The sequence below is a fragment of the Mobula birostris genome, chromosome 30 (genome assembly GCF_030028105.1).
Source record: "Mobula birostris isolate sMobBir1 chromosome 30, sMobBir1.hap1, whole genome shotgun sequence".
Classification (NCBI taxonomy): Eukaryota; Metazoa; Chordata; class Chondrichthyes; order Myliobatiformes; family Myliobatidae; genus Mobula; species Mobula birostris.
In genome coordinates this window covers 20,377,756-20,399,955 of record NC_092399.1, presented here as the reverse complement: position 1 = coordinate 20,399,955, position 22,200 = coordinate 20,377,756, and positions in this window count along the sequence as shown.

The following is a 22,200-nucleotide window of genomic DNA, read 5'->3' as shown; positions in this document are numbered from 1 at the left end:
ATAAGTAAACAAATAAAGGTCGTGATTGTGTTCTTGTGTGTGATCACTGGAAATCAGTGGGCATTAGAGCATAATGGCAACTAATGAGTGCTGTCAACCCTGGAATGCTATTTAAATATTTTCAAGTCTAGATCAGAATATACAATTGATATCCATTTTAACTACCAATTATAATAAACAGTTATAAATAGACAATAGACAATAGGTGCAGGAGTAGGCCATTCAGCCCTTCGAGCCAGCACCACCATTCACCGTGATCATGGCTGATCATCCACAATCAGTACCCTTTTCCTGCCTTCCCCCCATATTCCTTCACTCCGTTATCTTTAAGAGCTCTATCTAACTCTTTTTTGAAAGAATCCAGAGAATTGGCCTCCACTGCCTTCTGAGGCAGAGCATTCCAAAGAACCACAACCCTCTGTGTGAAAAAGTTTTTCCTCAACTCCGCTCTGAGTTGTCTACCCTTTATTCTTAAACTGTGCTCTCTTGTTCTGGACTCCCCCAACATCGGGAACACGTTTCCTGCCTCTAACGTGTCCAATCCCTTAATAATCTTATGTGTTTCAATCGGATCCCCTCTCATCCTTCTAAATTCCAGTGTACACAACCCCAGTCACTCCAATCTTTCAACATATGACAGTCCCGCCATCCCGGGAATTAACCTCGTGAACCTCTGCTGCACTCCCTCAATAGCTAGAGTGTCCTTCCTCAAATTTGGAGACCAAAACAGTACACAATATTCAAATATAACAAACTATACAAGCTGTGCCAACTATAATTATAGAAGCCTGAAGGTTGAGACTCAGATTTAGTGGCCCAAAGTCTGCAAGTTTGAAAGTCCAGGGCCAAGAACTGGAAGCCCAGGGATGGCCCGTCCAGGGCTTGGAGACCTGTATGTCTTAGGGGATGTGAGGGTGGAAAAGGGGCTTGTTTTGCTACTGTTGTCATGTTTTGTCCTGTCGTTCTTTTTTGTTGCTGCTTGTGTTTTTCTGTGTTGCGTGTTGTGTTGAACATTGTTATGGTTACAGCCACTTGCAGACTGCCCCCAACACGTCGTTGGACATGTTGGTTGTTTAACACCAACAATGTACTCAATGAACATGTGATAAATCAATCTGAATCTGAAGGTTGTTTGTTTCGCACTGTATAAATATCCATTTTGTTGTTGTTTTTTTCCTGCAGTTTTATTGTAGAAATGCATAAAAAATTAATTAAAAAAAGAATCTGAGGGAAGAAGATAAGGAGCAAACAGACAAAAAGAGAGACAAATCATTAACTAAAGCACATTCTTTTCATGATCTGAATTGAGATTATTGATGAAGATTTTTTTAAATTAGGTTAGAACTATTTGGCAAACAAAAACAACAAAAAGATGGTACACGTGGATTGCAAATCAAAACTTTTCTTTCGTTAATTTATTGTGCTGTTATTGCCTACAGGCACCGACACCTGCTGTCAGTAGTTGGAGATGTTGTAATAAACTAATACTTACTCGCAGTCTGCATAAGACTTTGCAATAACGTATGGTGAGCATAAAAAATTGTGGATGGTTTGAATCTGAAATAAAGGACAGAAAATATAATTATCTATGTAAAGTGAAAGCTGTGTTTATAAATTGGATGACACACTTCAAACTCCAACAGACCCCAGAGGTCATCGGCAAGTTTTATGCTGACATCTCAAGGTTGGGGGTGTTGTGGATAGTGTGGAGGCCTGTCAGAGGTTACAGTGGGACATTGGTAGGATGCAAAACTTGGCTGAGAAGTGGCAGATAGAGTTCAACCCAGTTAAGTGTGAAGTGGTTCATTTTGGTAGGTCAAATATGATGGCAGAATATAGTATTAATGGTAAGACTATTGGCAGTGTGGAAGATCAGAGGGATCTTGGGATCAGAGTCCATAGGACACTCAAAGCAGCTGAGCAGGTTGACTCTGTGGTTAAAAAGGCATATGGTGCACTGGCCTTCATCAATCGTGGGATTGAGTTTAAGAGTTGAGAAGTAATGTTGCAGCTATATAGGACCCTGTTCAGACCCCACTTGGAATATCATGCTCAGTTCTGGTTACCTCACTATAGGAAGGATGTGGAAACCATAGAAAGGGTGCAGAGGAGATTTACAAGGATGTTGCCTGGATTGGGGAACATGCCTTATGAGAATAGGTTGAGTGAACTCAGCCTTTTCTCCTTGAAGCGACGGAGGATGAGAGGTGACTTGATAGAGGTGTACAAGATAATGAGAGGCATTGATTGTGTGGATAGTCAGAGGCTTTTCCCCAGGACTGAAATGGCTAGCACAAGAGGGCATAGTTTTAAGGTGCTTGGAAGTAGGTACAGAGGAGATGTCAGTGGTAAGTGTTTACACAGAGAGTGGTGAGTGCGTGGAATGGGCTGCCGGCAGTGGTGGTGGAGGCAGAAAAGATAGGGTCTTTTAAGAGACTCCTGGATGATTACATGGAGCTTAGGAAAATAGAGGGCTTTGGGTAAAGCCTAGGTAGTTCTAAGGTAGGGACATGATCAGCACAGCTTTGTGGGCCAAAGGGCCTGTATTGTGTTGTATGTTTTCTATGTTTATTTTGATGCCAGATTACATCAAGATAAACACTGGAATGAACCAGAACTGCACTGGAGTTCTATATAAGTTAGACTGATCTAAAAGATCCATGTAAAAATAATCATGTGCAGCCTGGGCTTCAGAAGGGTTTCATTTCAATGTTGGCTGAAACAACACTTCAACACTTAGCTCGTTTATTAAGATTGCTGATTAGACAAGATGCAGTAGATGGATGGCCAAAAACAACTGCCCTGTTTCACGGTTAAAGTTAAGCTTGACTCCTGTGAATCGCTTCAAAAAACAGGAGGAAGTTGACTCAGTAGGCTGTCCAGTATTTCTCAACATCTAAATCTGGACGACATGTAAGACTGGAGATTCTGGAATCTAGAACAAAGAAACATTAGAAGGATAGATGCTGATAGGCGCTAAGTGAAACAAGATTTGGGGCTGGGAGGATTGTTGATGGACAAATGCCATCAGGTGGGGAGGAGGGGTTGTGAGGGATGAATGAAGGATGAAGAAAACTAAGTGGAGAAGATAGTATAACACCAACAATGTGGGTTACATGACACTGAACATTAGTACCTTTTGGTTATGAGGTACCCAAGGGGAATATGAGATGCTAGCCTTCCAATTTGCATTTGGACCCTCTGTATCTTTAGAGAAGGAGTGGGATACAGAGTTAAAATGACATGTAAGCAGAAACTCAATGTGACTTTTTCAGGCAGAGGATAGGTGTTTTGTAAAATGGTTCCTTAATCTAGGCTCGAGGTCCAATTGCCAGCATCAAATACAGAGAACAAGCTGGGATGAGTTGCAGGTGGACATCTGCCTCTCCTAAAATGGCTGCTTAGGTCACTGGATGGGAGTGAGGGAAGGGGTGAAGGGCCAGGGAAAAGTGCAAGAGGTTGAGGAGGGATGGGCAAACTAAAGAGCCCTGTGGAGAGTGGACATGGAAAACAAAGGGTGAGGAAAGGTTAGAAGAGAAGGGGAGAATGTAACTGGTGGTGGGATCAAGTAAGAATGGGATAAAATGGCAGAAGGTGAATCTGATGCAGAGGATGCTGATTTGAAATCTTCTACCAGGTTTAATGTAAGTTCAGGTTGGGAGGAGTTTTACTGCAAGAGTGATCAGGTTCCAAATATGCATTATGCTTCCAAGGAATTTCCAACAGGGAATTGTTAATTCAAGACATGTAGGGAGCTAAGTAATTATTAGGATTGACATCCAAGAGCTATTCCTGCTGCATATTACCATGGGGTCTAACTTCACAGAGTCTGGTCTTTGAAAGTGATGAAGCCACCCTGCACTGCGTAAGGAAGAAGTGCTTTGGGGTCGCACGAGGTGGTGGGCATCAGTCCAGAAGACATAGCAACTTCCAAAAAGATGCTAAATGCAGATGTCATCTTGGACATTTTGTCTAAAATGTAATAAGATTATTTATGTATTTTAAGCAATCCTTATGTACTCTCACTATGCATTTGTTCACATTGTAATCCCAAATGGATAAGAAAGCTTTGTGGTTTGTACATTGTAAACATTTTACAGACAGTATGGAACATTCAGTCTGCACCATGTCTTAAAAGCTGAAATGCGAACAATTTTAAGTACACTGCCTAGTAAGTCAACGTTAGTGCTTTGGATAAATGTTGTATTAATGGATTTTTGAAGACACTGCATTTATGACTGTTAATCTTACCAGATTAAGGAAACTGCCACTCACCAGATCTGGGCAGATAACCCAATAAAACAATCTCCTTTAAACATCACGGGAAAAATATGTGAAATTTACCTTGAAATACTTCTTCAAATAAAAAGAGTAGCAATGGCAAAACTCAAGGCACAAAGCTCAAAGTAAATTTATTACAAAAGTACATATGTGTCATTTTCTTGTGGACATTCTCAATAAATCTGTGGAATAATAAGAGTAACAGAATCAATGAAAGACTGCCTAATTAGGGTTGTCCCAGAGTGCAGAAAACAATAAACTGTGCAAATGAAAAGAGGAACCAATAATAATAAATAAATAAACAATAAATATCAAGAATATGAAGAGGATTCCTTGAAAGTGAATTCATTGCTTGTGGGAACATTTCAATGATGGAGCAAGTGAAGTTGAATGAAGTTATCCCCTCTGATCCAAGAGCCTGTTGTAACTGTTCCTGAACCTTGTGTTGTGAGTCCTGAGGCTCTTGTACCTTCTTCCTGATGGCAGCAGCGAGAAGAGAGGATATCCTGGATGAGAAGAGCTGCTTTCCTGCGACAGCGTCTCATGTAGATGCGCTCTGTGGTGGGGAGGGCTTTATCCGTGATCATGTGGGCTGTATCCACTAATTTTTGTTGGATTTTCCATTCAAGGACACTGACATTTCCATACCAAGCTGTGATGTAAGCAGTCAATGTACTCTCCACCACACACCTATAGAAGTTTGTCAAAGGTTTAGATGTCATGCCAAATCTTCGCAAGCTCCTAAGGAAGAAGAGGTGCTACTGTGCTTTCTTACTAATTGCACTTACATGTTGGACTTAGGACAGATCCTCCAAAATAATACCACATGGGAATTTAAAGTTGCTATCCATCTCCAACTTCGATCCTCCGCTGAGGACTGGCTCATTGACTCTTGAAGTATTGTTAAGTACATCAGAACTCTGGTGATCTGATCTTAGATGTCAACTCACTGGAAAAGAAGGGAGAAAAATAATAATTTCCTGTCTTCAAAAGGCACTTGAAGCAGGCTCACATTCAGAATAAAGCTTTGCCCAATTCAAATTAACAATAATACAAAAATACCTGAAATATCGGTAGGCCAGGCGGCATCTCCAGAGGGAGAAAGAGAGTCAATGCTTCAGAATAATGATCTTTCATCAGGTTAGGAAATTATAGAAATCTCTCAGAGGAAGAGGGATGGAGAGAACAAATGGATAGGGTGTAGACTATGGCATGATGGTGAAAGCTTGGTAGCTGATCTATCTGAAGGAGATGCGAATGGAAAGAGATGAAAGAGGAGGAAGAAAAAGAATTGCTGAAACTGGGATATAAAACACCAGTTACAGTAACTCGGTAATGAAAGTGAATGCTGGCATAGCTCGTCGGGTCAGGTAATATCTGTGGAGGAACGAGAACCGAGTTAAAGCTGCATGCTGATTACCTTGCATCAAAACAGGCCAATTCCAATATAAACAGGAATGGCAGGTTATCAGAAATCATTGAATTTAATGATGATCCTTGAAGGTGATAGCATCCTAGTTAGTGGATAAGGTGTTGTTCCTTAGGCTTGATTTGAGCTTTAATGGAATAGTTTAAAGATAAGCTTTCAGAATAAGCATGTGATAAAGAATTAACAGGTATAGGGTCATCTGTGGGGATCAGTCACCCAATTTGTATTTTTCTTTGGAGAATAGATAGGTTAGTAGACAAGGGCACGTATAAAAATCAAGAAAATAAATTGAGCTTCTGGATTAAATTGGATATGAATTTTTTTGCACTGAAATCACCAAGTCAAATTAGATTATGCCCATCTGATCCATGGTGCACTGCAGCAAAGTTCACTCTGAATGATCACAATCAAGATTCTATCAACAACCTTCACTGATCTGCTGCTGATACTTAAAGCTCATCAATCTAGGACTGAATTTCAATGGAGAGATGGCCCAGCTATAGCACAACCACTAAACATATCTTTACCTTCGCTCCTCTCTGTTGTCCACAGGGATCGCTCCCTCCGCAATTCCCCTGTCCATTCATTCCTCACCACTAATCTCCCTACCGGCATTTATCCTTGCAAGCAGGCTAAGTACAACGGCTGCCCAACACCTCCTCCCTCACTTCCATTCTCGGCCCCCAGGCAGTCTTTCCAGGTGAGGCAACACTTTACCTGAGAATCAGCTGGGGTTGTCTATTGTGCCTGGAGCTCCTGACATGGTCTCTTCTACATTGGTGAGACGTATTGTAAATCGAGGGACCACTTCATCAGGCACCTCCACACCACTCGCCACAAGCAAGACTTTCCAGTAGCCAAACTTTTTAATTCCAGTTCTCATTCATGTTGGTCCATGGCTTCCTCTTGCGCCAACAATGGGCCATCCTCTGGGTGGAGGAGTAACACCTTACATTTCGTCTGGTACCCTCCAACCTGACGGCATGTATGTTCATTTCTCCTATCGGTAAACAAAAATTCTCTCCCCCCCCCTTACCTCCTCCACTGCCTATTACTTCCCTCTGGGTCCCTTCCTCCTTCCTTTTCTCCTATGGTCCACTCTCCACTCCAATTAGATTCTTTCCTTTCCAGCCCTTGACCTTACTCACTCACCCGGTTTCACGTATCACCTTCCAACCAGCCTCTTTCCCCTCCTTCCACCTTTTTATTCTGGCATCTTTCTCCTTCCTTCTGGAATACTGAAATGAATGTCAACTATCTATTCATTTCCATAGATGCTGTCTGACCTTCTGAATTCCTTCAACATTCCATGTGTTTTGTTTTCGATTTCCAGAATCTGCAGTCTTTCTCCTGTTTACAATAAATGTACTTAGAACTTTGAATTATGCCTGAAGAGTAAAAATGCATGTTATAAGGAGACAACACTCTTGACATAATGACTACCGACTACTTGCCTTTGCAATTTGTTGCTAATCATATATTTTAACTTGCTGCAATTCTAAGCATTTCAAATATTAAAATTTCCAAGTTTCAACTTTCATAAAATCAGCTTTTATATATTTTCTAGCAAAGTGTATAATTGTGTTTTTGTAGATCATATTCTGTGTTTTTGTCTGCTTACTTAACCTATACAATCCTCTTTGCAACAACCTTGCTTTCTCATCACAACTTAGCATTCAACCTAATTTGGTATCATCAGCAAAACTGGATATGTGAGCATCTAATTTCAGTCATTGAAACAGATTGTAAGTAGTCAATTTGATTCTCGCAGTACCCTTTTAGTTGCTGCCCACTAGTCTGAAAAGGATCCAATTATTTTTATTGCTTTTGATCTGTTATTCACTGGTATTAAATTGTCCCCAGTTCTGCAAGTTCTAATTTCGTTTGGTAACCTTACCAAATATTTTATAAAACTCCACATACTCAACATCCATGTTTTCTCCACACCAGGTCATGAAAATCAATCCTATTTTCCTCTCACAAGTTTTTGTTGATTTTGTCTCGTCATACTATTCGTATTACAGTTTCCTTGTCAACATGTTCCTATTGTCTCCTAGGGACTTGAAATTGCTTTCCCTTTCCACTGCTTATCTCTCAATGAGGACGGAGTGTGCTCTCCCAACTTTCCCTTCCTAAAAGTCCACAATCAATTCCTTGGAACACACACAAACTGCTTGAGGAACTCAACAGACCAGGCAGCATCCTGATGAAGGGTTTTGGCCCGAAATGTCGACTGTTCACTCTTTCCCATAGTTGCTGCCTAACCTGCTGAGTTCCTCCAGCATTTTGTGTGTGCTGCTTTAGATTTTCTCGTGTTTATCATTTCCTTGGATTTACCGACACTAAGAGCATGGTTGTTGTTGCTAAACCACTTAACCAGCTGATCTATGTCACTCCCCTGTATGCCTCCTCATCACCACCTGAAATTTTCCCAGTAGTTGTGTCATCAGAAAATTGCTGAATGTTGTTTGAGCTGTGCCTAGCCATAGAGTCGTGCTTGCATAGAGAGAGTAGAGCAGTGGGCTGAGCAAGCATCTTTGAGGTGCACCAGCCTTGGTTGTCAGCCAGGAGGAGATGTTATTTCTGACCTGTACTCATTATGGTCTCCCAGTGAGGAAGTCAAGGATCCAATTGCAGAGAGAGGTACAGATGCCCAGGTTTTGGAGTTGGCTGATTAGAGCTGAGGGTTTGATTGTGTTGAATGCTGATCTTTAAGCAATAAACAGCAGCCTGATGTAATTATTGCTATTGTTCAGGTGATCCAAGGCCAAGTGGAGAGCCAGTGAGATTGCATTTGCTGTAGACTTATTGTGGTGATAGACAAACCGCAGCAGGTCAAAGTCCTTCCTTAAGCAAGAGTTAAGTTGATCCTGGCCAACCTCTCAAAGCATTTCAGCACAGTAGATGTAAGTACAACTGGGTGATAGTCATTGAGTCAACTCACCCTGATCTCCTTGCGGACTGGTAACGTTATCACCCTTTTGAAGCAGGTGAGAACCTCTGACTGCAGCCATGAGCGATTGAAGATGTCCTTGAGTATTCCCAACAGTTTGTTGGCACAGGTCTTCAGTGCCCCATCAGGTACAATATCAGGGCCTGACGCCTTGCATGGGTTCACCCTCTTAAAAGATGTTCTGACATTAGTCTCCAAGACAGAGGTCACAGTGTCACCAGATGCTGCAGGGATTCTCACAAGTAGAGCTTTATTCTCCCTTTCCAAGCATGCATAAAATGTATTGAGCTCATCTCGGAGTGAGGCATCGCAGCTGTTCATGATGTTGGGTTTTGACTTGGAAGAAGTAATAGCCTGCAAACTCTGCTGGAGCTGGTATGCACCTGATTCCTTCTCTAACTTCACTCAGCATTCTTTATTCCTTCTTAAAATAGCTTTCTATCAGTTATATCTGGCCTTCTTGTAAAGTTTTGGATCACCGGTCTTGAATGCTACAGATCTAGCCCTCACAAGATTTCCAATCTCTTCGATCATCCATGGCATTGGAGTTGGGTATGTCCAGTATATTCTCAAAGGTATACACTCACTCACACAGGTCTTGATGAACTCAGAGTCAAATGTGGTGCATTCATTCAGAATCGAAGATGAGTCCCTAAATATTGTCCAGTCCTGTGATCAATCGCTCTTGACCATAACTTCCTGGTCCTCGCCACTAGTACTTAGTCTCTGCCTATGCGCCGGGAGTGGAAGTGCAGCCACATGATTGAACTTCCAAAGTGTGGGCATGGGATGGCACAGCGAGCGTTCTTGATGGTGGTGCAACAGTGGTCAAGTGTGCTGTCTCCTCTGGTTCCACAGGTGATATGCTGGTGGTAGTTGTTCAGAGGGTTCTTCGTGCTGGCCTGGTTGAAATCCCCCCACAACTATAGGAAAGGCATCAAAGTGCACTGTTTTGTGACTTCTGATTATGGTGCACAGCTCCTCCAGAAACCGTCTGACATTAGCTTGAGGTGGAATGTACACTGCTACCAGGATGATGGTGGAAAACTCCCTCAGCAGATAAAATGGACAACACTTGACCGCTAAATGCTTGAGGTTAGGTGAGCAGCACTGAGACAGAACTGTCACATCTGTGCACCACGATGAGTTCATAATAAAGCATACACTGCCACCTCTACCTTTAAAAGACTGAGCTATACTGCCTTTGCAGAGAATGATGAAGCCATCAAGCTGCAGTGATGCATCCAAAATAGCAAGGAATACCACGTTCCCATGAACCAAAGTGTACAGCAGTCCCTGATGGTACAGCAATCTTGCTCTGATGTCTTCAATTTTATTTTCCAGAGACTGTACACTCACCAGTAGGATAGTCGTGAATGAGAGCCTAATTCTTTTGCATTTTAATCCTACCTGCAGACTGGCTTGACTTCCGTGGTTCTGTTTTATTAAGGAGGAATTGCACTCACAACCCAAGTCTGCTATCTGGGTCTGCATATACTGCTAGATTTGAGTATCAATAGATTTTTTTAAATGTCTTAAAACTATGTTGATTACTGGAGTGCACTTGGCTGTGTCCAGATTTCAGCTGTAGTAGTCCTAAACGGGAATATTTGACGATACCTATCGGAGCTGCCTGTAAAGAGTTGCCATTTATCGACACCATCTTGAGGGCATGCTGAAATCTAATGGCTTGTACATGATGAAAGCCAAGGTGTTCACAATGTTTCTAGCACTCACTTATAAAGCCCTTGAATGTCTCCACCAGGTCCAAAGTACTTATTGATTTTCTGTCCCTATCACTTTTGTAGTATTATTTGATATCTGATATATGTACAATGGGTCCTTATAGTCATCAGAACACCAGTTTCCCATTTGTTCCAGTACGTCTTTCATGTCTGGTACAGAGAAGACAATAAAATTTGAGATGTACCAACCATTTCCTTATTGCCCATTTTAATTTCTTCTTTATCTCCCTTCATGAGATCTGTGATAGTTTCCCCCTAATATCTCCTGATTTGCATGCCACAAAGATTTTATAACTCAATTTCACAAGCTGCTTCAATGGCAACGGTTTGTGAGTAAAATGCTGACACTTCTCAATTATACTTCCCCCACCCCCACCTGCCTCCTCAACACACACACACACACACACACACACACACACACACGCACATTTAATAACATCAACCTCAAGAATGCCCATGTTCAAAGTCCATTTAAAGTTATGCTCAGTGATTTGCTGCTGTTGCTTGAAACAAAATTTCTAAAGAGATCATGAAATGTGAAAATTCAGATTCAGGGCCTTTATCTTAAATCTTTGAAATTAAATCTTACATTCAATGTTTTTACTAAAGTGTATAATTCCCTCAAGTTTCAAGATTACCATATTTTGATCATATTATAAGTAATTTCATTTAGTCCAGAATGAACTATCATTTCTTTTATTGGTCATGGTTCAACACCTTTTCCCATGCAGTTTCAGTTCTTAGGCCAATGTATATTTCTTGTAAGCTTTAGAAACATTTTATGTATTTATTTATTAAACTTTTTAAGATACAGCACAGAATAGGCCCTTCTAGCCCTTTGAGCAGTGCCTCCCAGCAACCCCTGATTTAACCCTAGCCAAGTCACAGGAGAATGTACTTACTGTAACACCCTGGTTAAGATTTTTACTGCTATGCTGTAGATATTTCATTTTAGCAGTTCTGTAAGAGCAGTCAGTTCTGCTTTAGCGTGTTTCAGTTTGAGCTAAAGATAAGGGGCTATGTTGTTCAACTTAATGTTGTGTCAGCCAATCAGGATGGTGAAATTGGGAGAAGGATCTAGAGAACGCTTGGTCGAGGTCTTTTTGGAAAAATCTGGGAGAGGACAGGAGGGAAAATGACTGAGGATGCCAGCCCTGTTGCACAAGGTGCTTGGTGCATAGAAACATTGAAAACCTGCAGCACAATACATGGCCTTCGGCCCACAAAGCTTTGTTGAACATGTCCTTACCTGGGAAGTTACCTCGGGTTACCCATAGCTCTCTATTTTTCTGAGCTTCATATACCTGTCCAGGAGTCTCTTAAAAGACCCTATCGTATCCGCCTCCACCACTGTTGCCGTCAGCTCATTCCACGCACTCACCACTCTCTGCGTAAAAAACTTACCCCTGTCATCTCCTCTGTACCTCCTGCCAAGCACCTTAAAACGGTGCCCTGTGCTAGCCATTTCAGCCCTGGGATAAATGAATGGCTTCAAGGAGAAAGGACCAAGACTCCCGAAGGGGAGCCCGTTGGTTTGAGGTGGATTTTGAGCGACATTTGGAAGGTGGTGTGTGCTTTCACACAAACTGTGGGTCCAGTGCATGAGTTAAAAACAACTTCAAGCTGATCTACAACTTCTGTGCACACTTGGGCTCGGTTAACTGTAATGGGCCGTTTTACTTATTTTTCCTTTTCTTTCTCTTGCTAACTGTCTGATAAAGTTGGCATTTATAAATATACTTTTTTATATAATTGTATGCAGCGTGCGATCTGTTATTTCTTGCCAACAGCTAATTGCATGGTGGCAGTACTAACACAGTATTTGCACAGATCGGGGTTCGGGTGATTGAATCCCAACTTCCCAGTTTTGATGGAACCCAAGTCATTCAGACCCTAAATGTATGTAGTTTGAGAAAGGTGGTTTTCTCACCTCTGCATCCAGTGGCTGTTAATGAGGGGATAACGAGCTGCATCTCTGGAGTTGCCAGCTAAAAAGAAGTTTCACTACAAACTAGTACTTCTTCGGACTGTGGGAAGAAACTGGAGCACCAAGCAGAAATCCATGCGTTCATGAGAAAGACATACAAAGTCCTTACAGACAGCAGCAGAAAAAGAACCCAGATCACTGGTACTGTAAAGCATTGTGCTAACCACTACGCTACCAAGCAGTCTTCCACCAGATCAAATTTTACTATCATTAAATTAGAAGATTATTGCAAAATTGAAGAAGGGCACTTGATCCATTAAGTCTGTGTTGGCTCTCTACAAGCATAATGCAGTAAATACCATATCTCAGTTCTTCGTGTACATGTTCTACTTCCTCAATTAGTTTTTGAAAAATATAATTGAATCTTCCATCATTCTTCATTTATGAAATGCAGATTATATCTACTTGCTGTGTGAAGATGTTTTCCCTCTCCTGTTTCTTCTGTTGGTGTTGTGCCATTCACAATGCTGTTAATCTTAGAGGATTTGCTGACATATTTGGAGGAATGAGTAAGATGGAACCTATCAGTTCACCCTGTGACTGATCTCCACATTGCATCCAAAGGAGAGGCTCAATTTTGCTGGGAGTCTTGCAAAATGCGGAATCATCACTCAGATCTAATTAGCTAGCAAACTCGGCAAAGAAATTAGATAATGACTTTTTTATTTTAACATTTTAATTATTTCTGTTAATTAACATTTTAAGTGAATAACTGAATGACTCTAAATGTCAGAAGCAATTAAAATAACTTACAAGCTCGGGCGGCTGTTAATTTCTTTTGGAGGAGGTCCTGCACTTTATGTTACCTGTGGCTGATATGCTATTGGACCACACTACTGAACTCAAGGACATCAATAGCTAGTGGTGGAGACCTACTATGTCCCACTCAGGTAAGTATTGGAGTGAGGGGTTTGTGATGCACAGATTTCAGGCAGGGAGGCAGATGCACCATAATTCAGCTTACTGAAGAACTAAACAACTTTAAATGCATTTGATATTCTTGACCTTGCTTGTATACTGCCTGTTCCTGACACCCTCCCTGTACTCAGGCATCAGATTAAGATTCTAGTTCTGTGCCACCACGATCATGGACTGCTGTTTCTTACTGTTCCCCTCTTGACCTTGTTCTTTCCGGTCAACGTAGACATGACTATGTTAACAGAATTAGAGCAGTCAATAATCTGAGCACAAGAGATTCTGCAGATGCTGGAAATCCTGAGCAACAAATACAAACGCTGGAGGAACTCAGGAGGATAAGCAGCATTTATGGAGAGGAATAAACAGTCAATATCTTAAGCTGAGGCCCTTCATCAGGAGTATCATTCAACAGGATGATGGGTCCAAGGAAGATATCTAGTGCAGACCCAGAAAAGCTAGAAATGTCTTCAGATCAATGAGCAACATATGGAGATCAACCAAGTACAGTGTCCACACCAAGCTGTACCAGAGTTGTGTTCTGTCCACACGCTTGTGCGGGTCAGAATGCCGGCAGAGGATGACCTCGCCAAGCTGTCATCGTTCCCACACCAGAAGCCTCCGGAAGCTCCTCAATATTTTCTTACCAGGAAAGATCTCCAGCCAACCCCACTCTTTCAGTGTCACCAAGAGCATATCGCCACAACCATCATGAGGAAACGTCGGAGATGGATTAGGCACGTGACGAGAAGAGAGGTCAACTACATCATCAAGGACAGCAGTTCGGTGGACCCCTGAAGGGTAGAGGAAATGCAGGAGACTAAGGGAAACCTGGCGCTATACCACTGAGGCAGAAATGAGGACCCTGAGCCACATCTGGGACACAATAGAGAAGGGGGCTAGAGACAGAGATGGAGGATCTTCATTGCTGCCCTAAATGACAACAGCGTAACAGGCAGTAACAAACTTCAACAGGACTTAATCATTCTCATGTGCTTTTCTTTGACTAATCATTTGGACCAACATTCCTTCTAATTTGTAATGACAAGTTGCACAAAAATCTTATGCTGTGCAATTTTTTGCCCAGTGACAACAACATGTACACATTGAATTTCATATATAGATGTATTTATTTTAACAGCTAGCAAAACACTGTCAATAAGAACTTTGATCGTTTTCACTCTCATTCATTTGCACTCTCACATTAACGTAGCCGGTTAATGAAGGATTTTCTCACCGGAGCTTTTGCACGTCGCTCATATTCATTTGTTCGCTAATTGACACTTTAAAAGAAGACTAGTTTCCAAATATCATTCCACTTCTTCCCACTTGCAAATTCTCCAGCAACTTTTGCATCATGACAATACACAGAGAAAACACCAGTTTATGTATAGTATATGAATATTTCTCATAGCTGCTCATTCTTGATCTCACGAGCTTTCAGTGTAGCAGTTTCTACTGTTTCAATAAGCCATTCCACTTTAAATGAACTAGCAGTTCTTTTGCGCTTCATGTCCTTTGCCTCTTTGGAATTCGACAGTGAATCAATAGTTCCTTCAATAAAAACAGTATAAATATGCCAGTTCTAAAATCTGCAGAGGAATCTTCATAAACTCCATGTTGAAACTACAAAAAGAAATGTGTTTGTGTATGATTGTGAAATATACTTAACATGCCAATGAGTTAGAAGGTGGCGTATTGACGTATCTGTTCCAAGGTACAGCAGTTCTCCGCTAATCAGTTGCAGAAGGGAAGCCATCAGAGAAGGGCATAAACCCTCAAACACGAGAAAATCTGCAGAGGCTAGAAATTCAAAGCAACACTCCAAATACTGGAGGAACTCAGCAAGCCAGGAAGAATCTATGGGAAAGAGTAAACAGTCAACGTTTCAGGCCAAGATCCTTTGTCAAGACTGGAAGGGAAGGGGGAAGGAGTCAGACTAAGAAGGCGGTGGGGGGGGGGGAGGAAAGGAAGAAGTACAAAGTGGCAAGTGACAGGTGAAATTTGGAGAGGGGGAAGGAGGAAGTAAAGAGCTGGGAAGTTGTTTGACGAAAGAGATAAAGGGCATAAAATCTCTCTAGGACTGATCAACTCATTCCATCAACAGTCAGTATCTTCGAGAAGCCACAAATAAATATCCACACTCTGAACTGGCATGGTTATTTCTCAGGCCTTTCAGTAATATTTCGAGAGGGATTTCCTAGGGAGACAAAAAAAAACTCATTGTTAAACCTGCTTAGTCTCAATAAAATAACCTTAGCTGTGACATGGATTTAAAATTTGGACAAAAGAGGGAATATCCCAGTTGGGTAAATGGACACTGTATCTGAATGGCCTGGTATTAAGTCTTATTTTATCTAAGCAATTAAGAAAGAAGACTTAAAACTTGAAACATGAAATTGTGGATTCCCTTCAAAGTGAATTAGAAATAAATGCACCAAAGTACTGTGAGTTAAGTTAGGAACATAATCCAAGCATATAATGGCATCATGACATATAATAAAGAATGACGATAATGGCTATACAGAGAAAATCTTATTTTTTGAATGAACTGTACAGATGAAGCACATTAAACACAATCAGGATAATTGCACCAGGGTTCATCAGTAACAGTTCAGGCAGTCCCCTTCCGCTGGATACTAAAATCCAGTCCTCTGTGCCCCGTTGTAGGCATTTACTTCATGACCTAGGCCTTTCTGTACCTTCAGCCTGTCTGTCTTTGCATCCATTGTGAACAAATCATGCTACAATGAGAAACCGAAATTGGTTTCCATCTCAGACCACATCAATGGGTTGGAATCTTGATGGTCAAATCTTATTTGCATTGAAATGGTAGGCTCACTAATTTTAGTTGCAGGTGGGCAGGAATTTTGGAAGATGGTCCGTAGGGCATGGGCTTGCAAAGAAAGCTGAATGGTGTAGGTTTGTACCAATCGGGGGATGAACAGAATGAAGAATATATGGATCATGATCGGATGAGAAATAGATGTTGAGATATCCAAATCATTGAAATGAATATTTAACAAAAAAAAAACATTAAGGAGCATTGAGACCAATTATGTACATGTTCAAGCCTGAACTGTATCAGGAAATGTGGTTGCAGGTTCCCTTAAGAGTTCTCTAAATCTGCAGGATGGAGGCATTAGCATTCTGCAACCACTGTGACAGTAATAGTGTACTAGAGTCATAAATACATCTGGTGACTCCACAAAGACCTCTTAGATTCAGAACCGTGTACAGTTGGCACTTTGGCCATCTAAATCAAGCACTAAACATCCGAATGTGGATGACAGGAAAGAAAATAGTTTTTGTCATTTTTAATCTCCATATCATGCCATTCCTTCTGAAAAATGGGACAAAGGTGTAGTTGTGATAGCTTTCATCTTTCTGATGGCTGTAGATAACATGTTCTACTGCAGGGTGCAGACAGATGAATATTTCTTGCAGGTTTTTGATCTTGAAGCCATTTCTCTCCACCTCTGCTCACAACAGTCCCATGCAGGTTGGCAATGTCACCTTGGGAAAATGCATGAGAGGTTTTATTTTATCCATGACTGGTTTGTGGCGATATAAAGCATCTTTACTTATAGCCATATTGGCTTATGTGACAACGGTTTCTGTGTGTGTGGCAGGTGGATTTGATGTTAGTGATATGAATTCAATAAACTACCTTTACAGCCAACTACTCTCAGGCTCAAAATCATGAAAAACTCATTTTAATCCCTTTTTTTTTCCACCCAGTGGTTGTCTGTTATGTCCAATGATGACAAGAAACCTGTGGGGGAGAGTTTTTAAAGTGGAAAGCATGATGCACTGGGGCAATTCCACTCTCTTGATCCGAGGAGTCTGTGTCCAGCGGTATGAGTAGGAGTCACAAACTGGGGTCTTCCTTGGTTGCAGTGGACTATCATGACATCTTCTGAACCTTGCAATGCCCTTTGCTCTCCTCGGAAGTTTGCAGTACTGCCTTCCTGAACGTTGCATCTCATTATAGATCTATTCCACCTAGTATGTTGGAGCTAACTTCACATGCCTATCTCACTGGGGTTTGAGGCCGTCATCTACCCTCACCTGGCTTAGCCCACCTGTCGAAGCGGTGTACCGGGGTGTGCCTACCGTAACATCCAAACAGCCGTTTGGAGCCACAGGTGAGTACTGCGTGTCCAGTGGGGACCAAAAGTGCGTGAGCTGGGTTCAATTCCCACCGCTACCTGTAAGGAGTTGTACCTTCTCCCCATGACCACATGTATTTTCTCTGGGTGCTCCGGTTTCTTCCACAATCCAGAAGAGTTAGGGTCAGGTAGTTGTGGGCACACTACATTGGTGCCAGAAGCATGGCAACACTTGACCAGCACAATACTTTCTGATTTGATTTGATACAAACAATACATTTTACGGTATAATTAAATGTTTCAGCATGACAAATAAAGTTTATCTTTAACCTTTAAATAGTTAAGATTCAAATATTCAAAAGACATTTATTATCAAAATACTCATGCAGTGTACAACCCTGAGATTCATCTTTCTACAGACAGCCTTGAAACAAAAAAACAGCGTGGAACCTGTTCAAAGAAAAATATCAAACACCCAACGCGCAAGATAAAAGAACAAATCGCACAAACGGTAAAAAACGTGAGAGAAACACAAAATAGAAACCATCAACCTCATGCCCTGTCTCCAGGCCACTCACTGTGCCCGAAAACTCACCAAACTCCCTTGGAGACAGCAGAGCGCCAGATTGCTCGATCGGTCTGAAAACATACCGTCAAAATGTAAATCATGGGCTCCAAGCTCAGTAGCAGAATCATATTTGAAAGAAGTAGTAAAAGAACTGTCTGAAGGTTGTTGCCTTTGGTCATGTTGTTCGCTGGTGCCACGTTCTCCAGTTACTTGAAGAGTTCAAGTTATCACCCAGTAGCTGCACTATAGGACCATAGAAAATAAACCATAGAAACTACAGCACAGAAACAGGCCCTTTGGCCCTTCTTGGCTGTGCCGAACCATTTTCTGCCTAGTCCCACTGACCTGCACACGGACTATATCCCTCCATACACCTCCCATCCATGTATCTGTCCAATTTATTCTTAAATGTTAAAAAAGAACCCGCATTTACCACCTCGTCTGGCAGCTCATTCCATACTCCCACCACTCTCTGTGTGAAGAAGCCCCCCCAATGTTCCCTTTAAACTTTTCCCCCTTCACCCTTAACCCATGTCCTCTGGTTCTTTTCTTCCCTTGCCTCAGTGGAAAAAGCCTGCTTGCATTCACTCTATCTATACCCATCATAATTTTATATACCTCTATCAAATCTCCCCTCATTCTTCTACGCTCCAGGGAATAAAGTCCTAACCTATTCAACCTTTCTCTGTAACTGAGTTTCTCAAGTCCTGGCAACATCCTTGTAAACCTTCTCTGCACTCTTTCAACCTTATTTATATCCTTCCTGTAATTTGGTGACCAAAACTGAACACAATACTCCAGATTCGGCCTCACCAATGCCTTATACAACCTCATCATAACATTCCAGCTCTTATACTCAATACTTCGATTAATAAAGGCCAATGTACCAAAAGCTCTCTTTACGACCCTATCTACCTGTGACGCCACTTTTAGGGAATTTTGTATCTGTATTCCCAGATCCCTCTGTTCCACTGCACTCCTCAGTGCCTTACCATTAACCCTGTATGTTCTATGTTGGTTTGTCCTTCCAACGTGCAATACCTCACACTTGTCAGTATTAAACTCCATCTGCCATTTTTCAGCCCATTTTTCCAGCTGGTCCAAGTCCCTCTGCAGGCTCTGAAAACCTTCCTCACTGTCTACTACACCTCAAATCTTTGTATCATCAGCAAACTTGCTGATCCAATTTACCACATTATCATCCAGATCATTGATATAGATGACAAATAACAATGGACCCAGCACTGATCCCTGTGGCACACCACTAGTCACAGGCCTCCACTCAGAGAACCAATTCTCTACCACCACTCTTTGGCTTCTTCCATCGACCCAATGTCTAATCCAATTTACCACCTCTCCATGTATACCTAGCAACTGAATTTTCCTAACTAACCTCCCATGCGGGACCTTGTCAAAGGCCTTACTGAAGTCCATGTAGACAATATCCACTGCCTTCCCTTCATCCACTTTCCTGGTAACCTCCTCGAAAAACTCCAACAGATTGGTCAAACATGACCTACCACTCACAAAGCCATGTTCACTCTCCCTAATAAGCCCCTGACTATCCAAATGCTTGTAGATTCTGTCTCTCAGTACTCCCTCCAATAACTTACCTACTACTGGCGTTAAACTCACCGGCCTATAATTTCCCGGATTACTTTTCGATCCTTTTTAAACAACGGAACAACATGAGCCACTCTCCAATCCTCCGGCACTTCACCCGTAGACAGCGACATTTTAAATATTTCTGCCAGGGCCCCCGCAATTTCAACACTAGTCTCCTTCAAAGTCCGAGGGAACACTCTGTAACAGATCAAAATCTACTAGGTGCTTTCACCACTGAATATGCTATTAAATAAGAGTTGGTGATCACTGGTGGAAGATACAGGTTCCATTTAGAACAGTCAGTGAAATATGCATCAAGATATATGGGCAAATTCAGGCAGGCATTTGCTGAGATATTGCCAGAACTGGCTAGGAAGTCCCTTAAGGAAATTTTTTTTTAGCTTCATTGCCTGTTCACCTTATTGCACTACTTCACTTTCAATTGGTCCCTACCCTCCTTCCTACTACTCCTCACTCCCAGGAGCACCACCACCAACCTCCTTCAACTATGATGCTCTGTCCGACAACAGGAGGAACAAAATTTATCTTATACATTTCTCTCTTTTCAACCTATTTTTTTTTACAAGTTAAAGTGAATAGGCTCTGCTTTTTAAGCCATTTAGCATATGACAATAAGCTCAACTTTGACTTTGATGATCTAACAAAGGACCCAGCACAATGAGAAAAAAGAAGAGATTTTTATATTAAATAAAGCCCAGCACTTTGGTAATTTCTGATGTGTGGTTAGTCAGTGCTCATCTTACCACCAAGAACTGGGTCCTTAAAGTTAAATGAGAAAGTAACATGCGTCCCATAAATCCTACCTAAACAATCATGGTGAGATACTTCCCCTCACCCAGCCCATCCCCTGTTCCTTCTCCAATTTCGGAGGACTTTGCAAGTGCATAGCAGTGGGTTCTTGAGGCGGATCCACACAGATTTTATTTGTTGCACATCGTGGCGTAAAATCAAGATTAGATTATATTTGTCACATGTACGTCGAAACATAGAGTGAAATGCGTTGTTTGCATCAATGACCAATGCAGTCTGAAGATTGTACTGGGGGCAGCCCACAAGAGGCACCACGTTTCCTGTGCTAACTTTGCATGCCCACGACTTATTTAACCCTAAGCATACGCCTTTGGAATGTGGGAGGAAACTGGAGCACCCGGAGGAAACTCACACAGTCGCAGGGTGAATGTACAAACTCCTTACAGACAGTGGCAGGAATTGGACCCAGACTGGTGATCGCTAGTGCTATAAAACATTGCGCTAACCACTGCTCCACCATGCTGCGCAATATTCTTGCACTCTCAGATTTCACAAAGATCTGTTTTACATCCATGGACCTCATTACTGAACGTTGCATTTGAAGTGGGCACCCATTCAGTGAGCGGATACAGTCGAGCTTGTATCACAGGAAAACAAAATGTCCATAGTTTGAACATTATACTGAGGCCATCCAGGAGATGACAAGTATTGAGATTGAGCTGTGTGTTTATTGATTGGATTTTGACTCAGTTTTTGCCAGGGCAAGGGAGTTAAAATTCCCCTTTCAATTTGTGCATTCACACCATTAATCTCTGAGTATTGTCCCTTCTTTCTCTCATTATACTGAGGCACTTTAATTTACAGGTTGTGGGATTCTGAAAGTAAATCAATTTTTGCCTGTCTGCTAATTAAAAGAGCCACAGAACCTAAGAAGGATTCTTATCTGTACAGAGCTACGGCTGGAGAGAATTAAGCTGTTACTATGACAAGAGAAAGACTATCTGTACAGTTCTCATCTCTGCAATCACAAAACTAGTTAGCAATTTTCAAGGGTACAAGAATGCTCTCTCTGTGCGGAATGAGTATGTAATCAGGTTTTTGACAGGAGTGTGAACTGGTTCAGCTGCTATCCAACATTTTGACTCAGATTTTTCAGTAAAGATAAAATATTGAGCACCAGGCCTGTTGTCATTAGTGCACAAAACCCTCATAATTTTGTGGTTGGGAAGTGATAAAGCATGAATTGCAAATTGCCTCAAATTACTGGACAATTTCCACCATTAGCTCTGCAAAATCAGGACCACACTGTGAATCTTCCCAAGAGAATCAAGAAATAGTTACATTTCCACAAAGACCAAGGATGTAACTTGCCACAGAAAATGGGAAGGGTGATTTCACAGCATAAGGATTTTGTAAATGATGATTGATGGTTTTAACCTGGTTTCGAACTTGGGATCCCAAAAAGGGAGCAATTTATACACTGAAGTCTCTCTTCTGCAGATCATAAATTGTTCCTAGATATTTTAGAAATTTTAATTATAAAAATCAAATTTTTCTTTCAGTCCCTTTCAACCATTCCTCTTATTCCAGCCTTTCTTCCCTTTCCTTAATTTCTCTTTCCGCTTCTAACTTGACTATAATTCAGCCTATTTTCCTTCATCATCTGCACAGTGTCCTTTACCACCGTTACATTCCAGTTAAGAGACAGGTTAATGTAATGGTCCCTGAAGAACTGTTAGTTCTCAATTCCAGAATTGTAAAAGAACTGCAGCTGAATGGTAGAGTATTTTTTTAGGAAAGATAGTGGTCATTTGACCCATTGTGACCACAAAAT